Below are 7,770 nucleotides of genomic sequence, written 5' to 3'. Positions count from 1 at the left end.
TCACACGTGCAACAGCATGCAGTCTCAATGTCGCTACGGAATTGATTCTGCAAAGTCAGTCCACAGTGTCTCTTTTGCTTATCATCACAGTCAGTCAGTCAGTCAGAAGTGTCCGTTTAACTTACGTAGCAGTTGAGAGATGCTTCGTTGGAGCTAGCAGGAGCTAGCTCATAGCTAGTGCTGCTGTTGAGAGCGGCAGAGTTCACACAGGAAAAGACACGAGGGGAGAGGGGAAAAAAGCTTTGAGAGCGTCCCACACTCTAACCTGCTGAGCGAACAACGTCCACAGTGACTCCGCGCCGTCCTCTCATCCAGACTCGCCAACCGTCCTCCGGTTCTTCGTGATCCACAGCTCCGCAGCTTGTGACAGTGTAACTTTTTTCAAAGTCTCATGAGGCGTTCACTTTCAGCTGTGTTAAATGGAGCTTCGTTTGTCATGGCGAGTTGAAGAAGTCTGCTGCAAAGCTATGAATAATCCGCATGATGAAAACTCACAGCAATGTTATGCCTACATTATCAATATATTGAGACCCATGTGACACAGTTTGACATGGTTTAGCAAAGTGAATGAGGAGAAATACATCCAAGTGTGAGACTTAACAAACCGAAAGCGGTCTCATGATGCGTTCATGGTAACTCTGTTAAAATGGGTTTCATTTGTCATGGTGAGCTGATGAACTTTGATGCCACGCCATTAACAATCCGCATGATGAAAATGTTATGCCTACATTATCAATATCTTGAGACCAATTTGACACAGTTTGACATGGTTTAGCAAAGTGGCTGGGGGGAAATACATCAAAGAGTAAGATGACCAAAACAAGACATTTCCTGATGCCACCAGGGGGCGCTTTCCTTTTAAGTCATGATTTCTAGGTAGATGTCTTCCGGTCGCGACTCTTGTCTTATATGTGTAGTTTGGAGTCAATTGGACAAAATATGTCTAAGTTACAGAAGCTCGCTTATATTGGCGTTTAGTCGAACTTTGAGACCTCTCCACGGTCACACGGTATGATGAAAAGTTTAAATATTGATAACTTTAGATCTTCATCTTGTTTTGTAGAGTCTCATCTAATTTTTAAGTTGATCTGATGAAAGCTGTCTGAGGAGTGCATAAAAACATAATACGTACCAAAAACAAAACATTTCCCTGTTGCCACCAGGGGGCGCTGTGATTGTAAGTCACAATTTCTGCACCGATGTCTTCTGGTGGCAACTCTTGTCGTATGTGTCTAGTTTGGACTCAATTGGACAAAATATGTCTGAAATATGGAAGCTTGTGTTTTGATGGCGTTTCATCAAACTTTAACGCCACACCACGGTCAGACGGTTTTGCTAAAACGTAATCCTTCAATAACTTTAGATCTCCAATTTGTTGTGATGACGATCGTCTAAATTTGAAATTGATCTGATGAAAGCTGTACGACAAGTACATCAAAGAAAAAATATGGAATATGACCAAAATGTCCACTAAAGTCAAACTGGCGGGCTTCCTGTTGCGTTATTCATAATGCACTAATGGACTTTTTTGTGCATCTAGTCATGATACACAATAATCTTTGTTTTCTTTGAGGATCGGTGAATGCTAAATGAGGGGCTTTTTCGTAGGTGGCGCTCTTGAGCCATTTTTCACGCCCTTTTCAAAATACTCCAGAATACGTAATTTTACGCCGCCTTCGAATTTGCTGCAAACTCCTACAACTTTTTGAGCACATTAAAGCCCTCAAAAAGCCAATGAGTTTAAACAGAGAAAAATAATAATAACTAGGGCTACGTTGTAGCACTAACGGGCCCGAGCACAGGCAATTTCAAGTCTGTTGCGGTCGGGGAAGAGAGAACGTTCGATGACCAAGCGCTCGTCTCCACATTGCCTGCGTTTGCCCTGTGCGGCAAGGAAGATCGCTCCACTTCTTCTGGCCAGCCGCTGGTGCTGAACTAGAGGTAAGTAACCTTCAAACTATCCAACATAACCTATTGCTTTATCTATCATCATATGCTTACATGCCTCAAGTTTTTGGTAATATGTAATTGTTATAAAAGTTACCGTTTATTTATCACGTCTAATGAACAGATTGAAGCAAGATAACTCCACAGTCTTGTTTTGGTTGTGACATTATTTTTTTTAATGAGTTACTATCAATACGCTACACGTGTACGTTTCATGTGATAGTAACTGTTTCACCAATATTCTGATACAGGATGGTATATCCGCCATTACTATTTTCACGTCGTTTATTTAGTCTGTCATGGAGTTGTAGAGTGAATTAGACAGTAGTGATAAGATTATAATGTCCACACATCAGTGTTGTAAACACTTCTCCAATTAATTATATAATTATGTTTTCACACTGAGGGAAGTGGAGAGACTTGATGTGGACTGTTATCAACAGCTCTGTGGGAGATCATCACCTTGAATATTACAGATGAGGTAGAAAGACATTTTATCTATGTGTACAATGTTGTATTTCTTTGTCATGTTTTATCAAAAGCGATTTAAAGTATGTGCATTTAACCATTAGGATACAAACCCAGACCCTAGTACATCGGTTCTAGCTGAAATATGTAGTGCTTCATAAACAACACAAAACATTCATAACAGTACGCTTCTGCTCCTCATTAATGCAGCTCCTGATGTCCCCAGCAGCAACATGGTGGAGATCTGCAGCTTCATGCTGGTCAAATGGAAGACAACTGATTAAGATTAAAAGATTAAGATTAAAATCCATTTATTCATCCCAAACACATGCACAGACATGCAAAGGCACACTCATGCAGGTAGGGAAATTTAATCGCTGCTTTTTACCCATCTGGTGCAGGACACACAGAGCAGTGAGCGACCATGTACGGCGCTCGGGGGAGCAGATGTTGGGGGAGTGAGGTGCCTTGCTCATGGGCACTAGAGAGGGTAGGGAGACTCTTGGATTTTTGGACAGATCAATCCAGGTTCGACTTTTGTTGTCTCTCCATGGAGTCGAACCAAAGACGAACCAGAGACCTTCTCTGCCCATAGTCCAAGTTTCTGCCACTCGACCACCGCCTCTCCTCATGCATCATCAAACTAGTAATCTACACATCACTCCATGCGTTGCTCCCTTAACTACAGATGGCCTGCGAATGTCATGGAGTTTTACAGTGAATTAGACAGTTTAGGTATGATTTTAATCTCCACACATCAGTGTTGTAAACAGTTCTCAAATTAATTATAGAATTATGTTTTCACACTGAGAGAAGTGGAAAGACTTGATTTGGACTGTTATCAATAGGTCTGTGGGAGATTATCACCTTGAATAGTACTGATGAGGTAGAAAGACATTTTATGTATTTGTACAATGTTGTATTTCTTTCAGCACTTTTATCAGAAGGGACTTAAAATATGTACATTTCACCATGAGGATATAAACCAAGACCACAGTACAACAGTTCTATCTGAAATCTGTTGTGCTTTATACACAACACAAAACATTCTTTAACAGTGCGTTTTTTCTCTTCATAGATGAAGAACTGCAGCACCTGATGTCCTCAGCAGCAACATGGTGGAGATCTGATTTGAAACACTTTAGATAAGAAGCCAGTGTTTTATATTTCTGCTTTGCCATAAGAGACAGAACATGGTCATCACAGCTGTGTCCTTCAGGATCGTCTGTCCCTAATAAAATGATAGGAAACATGAAAGTGATCGTCATTATTGTAGAGGAAGAGTTACATATGAACAAAGTGTGTAATCTTATTTTCTGTGGATATTCAACTGTGTATTTGAATATGCTTTTGGATTAAAACGTGCACTACCATGACAATGAATGTTTTTAATGGAGCTATTTCACATTAAAAGTATTGCATTATAATTTAATACATTATGTATTATGTAATACTTTGATTGTTTTTAAGTAATGAAATCAGGTCTGTACCTGGAGTCAGTGTTCAGTCTGGTTGGATTCAAGTTGTGTGTCAAGTTGGACCTTCTAGAGGAACATGAAACCAATACACAGATATGTAAAGTCATACATGGGCCAGGTTAAGTAATTAACAGACTTTTAAATGGTAAAAATAAAATATTAATTCAAAGTTAATCAGAGCATAATCATTTCAGATTAGGAAATAGGTAGTGCATATAAGCCTACAACTCTGTATGACACTGTCTGTTCTAGTAAAGTTACAAGGCTATGACTTACTCATATTTAACAAAAGAATTCAGTGAAGTCTGTCTGAGATTAACGATTTAAATACTGAAGGTGGGAGACACGGTTATTTTTCACTGTAACACGTGACAGGACATCAACACCGTGACTCTGAATAAAGAGCCTTAAAAGACGTAGTGCTCCTTTGAACAGCTGCTCTTACAATGTGTATCAAGTGCTAAATCTCCATTAGTATAATAGTAACAAAAATCACCCTTTACATAATTGAACATATATTTTCCATGTGAACCCCTTTAACACAGTTCAATTCAGGAGCAAAATATAATTTATACAGTATTTATTAGAGCTAGTATTAGTAAACAGATCAAACAAATGCAGTACAACACATCACACATCCACAGTGTCTCTTTTGCTTATCATCACAGTCAGTCAGAAGTGTCCGTTTAACTTACGTAGCAGTTGAGAGATGCTTCGTTGGAGCTAGCAGGAGCTAGCTCATAGCCAGTGCTGCTGTTGAGAGCGGCAGAGTTCACACAGGAAAAGACACAACGGGAGAGGGGAAAAAAGCTTTGAGTGCGTCCCACACTCTAACCTGCTGAGCGAACAACGTCCACAGTGACTCCGCCGCCGTCCTCTCATCCAGACTCGCCAACCGTTCTCCGGTTCTTCGTGATACACAGCTCCGCAGCTTGTGACGACGTAACTTTTTTCAGAGTCTCATGAGGCGTTCACTTGCAGCTGTGTTAAATGCAGCTTCGTTTGTCATGGCGAGTTGAAGAAGTCTGCTGCAAAGCTATGAATAATCCGCATGATGAAAACTCACAGCAATGTTATGCCTACATTATCAATATATTGAGACCCATGTGACACAGTTTGACATGGTTTAGCAAAGTGAATGAGGAGAAATACATCCAAGTGTGAGACGTAACAAACCGAAAGCGGTCTCATGCTGCGTTCATGGTAACTCTGTTAAAATGGGTTTCATTGGTCATGGTGAGCTGATGAACTTTGATGCCACGCCATTAACAATCTGCATGATGAAAAGTCACAATAATGTTATGCCTACATTATCAATATCTTGAGACCAATTTGACACAGTTTGACATGGTTTAGTAAAGTGGCTGGAGGGAAATACATCAAAGAGTAAGATGACCAAAACAAGACATTTCCTGATGCCACCAGGGGGCGCTTTCCTTTTAAGTCATGATTTCTAGGTAGATGTCTTCCGGTCGCGACTCTTGTCTTATATGTGTAGTTTGGAGTCGATTGGACAAAATATGTCTAAGTTACAGAAGCTCGCTTATATTGGCGTTTAGTCGAACTTTGAGACCTCACCACGGTCACACGGTATGATGAAAAGTTTAAATATTGATAACTTTAGATCTTCATCTTGTTTTGTAGAGTCTCATCTAATTTTTAAGTTGATCTGATGAAAGCTGTCTGAGTAGTACATAAAAACATAACACGTACCAAAAACAAGACATTTCCTGTTGCCACCAGGGGGCGCTGTGATTGTAAGTCACAATTTCTGCACCGATGTCTTCTGGTGGCGAATCTTGTCGTATGTGTCTAGTTTGGACTCAATTGGACAAAATATGTCTGAAATATGGAAGCTTGTGTTTTGATGGCGTTTCATCAAACTTTAACGCCACACCACGGTCAGACGGTTTTGCTAAAACGTAATCCTTCAATAACTTTAGATCTCCAATTTGTTGTGATGACGATCGTCTAAATTTGAAGTTGATCTGATGAAAGCTGTACGACAAGTACATCAAAGAAAAAATATGGAATATGACCAAAATGGCCACTAAAGTCAAACTGGCGGGCTTCCTGTTGCCTTATTCATAATGCACTGATGGACTTTTTTGTGCATCTAGTCATGATACACAATAATCTTTGTTTTTTTTGAGGATCGGTGAATGCTAAATGAGGGGCTTTTCCGTAGGTGGCGCTCTTGAGCCATTTTGCCACGCCCTTTTCAAAATACTCCAGAATACGTAATTTTACGCCGCCTTCGAATTTGCTGCAAACTCCTACAACTTTTTGAGCACATTAAAGCTCTCAAAAAGCCAATTCATTTAAGCTAAGAAAAATAATAATAATAATAATAATAATAATCATTTCAATTTCAATAGGGCCTCCCACCGATTTCGGTGCTCGGGCCCTAACTAGGGCTACATTGTAGCACTAACGGGCCCGAGCACAGGCAATTTCAAGTCTGTTGCGGTCGGGGAAGAGAGAACGTTCGATGACCAAGCGCTCGTCTCAGCGTTGCATGCATTTGCGCACTGCTGCAAGATAAACGCTTCACTTCCTGTAGCCAGCAGGTGGCGCTATGATTTTAGGTCATGGTGTCTTTGTTGATGTCATCAGGTCGCGCTTCTTGTCTTACATGTGTAGTTTGAACTCGATTGGACCAAATATGTCCAAGATACAGAAGCTTGTGTTTTGATGGCGTTTAGTCACATTTTGACGCCTCGCCACGGTCACACGGTGTGGCGAAAAATTGATCTTTCAATAACTTTAGATCTCCATCTTATTGTGATGACACTCGTCTAAATTTTCAGTTGATCTGATGAAAGCTCTCTAAGAAGTACTTGAAAATAAAAAACATGGAATATGGTCCAAATCGAAAATGGCGGGGTTCCTGTTGCGTTTTTCAAATTGCTCCGAGCGCGTTTTTTGTGCATCTGGTGATGATACACAACTGTCTTCAATTTCGTGAGGATCAGTGAATTCTAAATGAGGTGTTTCTCCATAAATGAGGGGAAGCTCTTTTGGTGGCGCTGTTGAGCCATTTTGCCACGCCCATTCTTTAAAACCATCTGAATATCTTCAAGGGAGGGGGGCTGATGATACACACATGTATTTTGAGGGAGATGGACCCATGAACACGGAAGTTAAAGCGTTTTCGTGTGTCATGGCGAGCTGATGTGACGCCCCGCCACAGTCAGACAGTGTGACGAAAAGTTGTTTCTTTGATAACTTTAGATCTCCATCTTGTTGTGATGCCACCCGTCTAAATTTTAAATTGATGTGATGAAAGCTCTCCGACAAATAAATCAAAGCGCACGATGTACAAAAACAAGACATTTCCTGATGCCACCAGGGGGCGCTTTCCTTTTAAGTCATGATTTCTAGGTAGATGTCTTCCGGTCGCGACTCTTGTCTTATATGTGTAGTTTGGAGTCGATTGGACAAAATATGTCTAAGTTACAGAAGCTCGCTTATATTGGCGTTTAGTCGAACTTTGAGACCTCACCACGGTCACACGGTATGATGAAAAGTTGAAATATTGATAACTTAAGATCTTCATCTTGTTTTGTAGAGTCTCATCTAATTTTTATCTGATGAAAGCTCTCCGAGTAGTACATAAAAACGTAACACGTACAAAAAAAACACATTTCCTGTTGCCACCAGGGGGCGCTGTGATTGTAAGTCACAATTTCTGCAACGATGTCTTCTGGTGGCGACTCTTGTCGTATGTGTCTAGTTTGGACTCGATCGGACAAAATATGTCTTGAGATACAGAAGCCCGTGTTTTGATGGCGTTTAATCAAACTTTGAGGCCACACCACGGTCAGACGGTTTTGCTAAAACTTAATCCTTCAATAACTTTAGATCTCCATTTTGT

This window comes from Platichthys flesus, chromosome 4, assembly GCF_949316205.1.
Source record: "Platichthys flesus chromosome 4, fPlaFle2.1, whole genome shotgun sequence".
Taxonomy (NCBI): Eukaryota; Metazoa; Chordata; class Actinopteri; order Pleuronectiformes; family Pleuronectidae; genus Platichthys; species Platichthys flesus.
Note: the sequence above shows the minus strand (reverse complement) of the source record.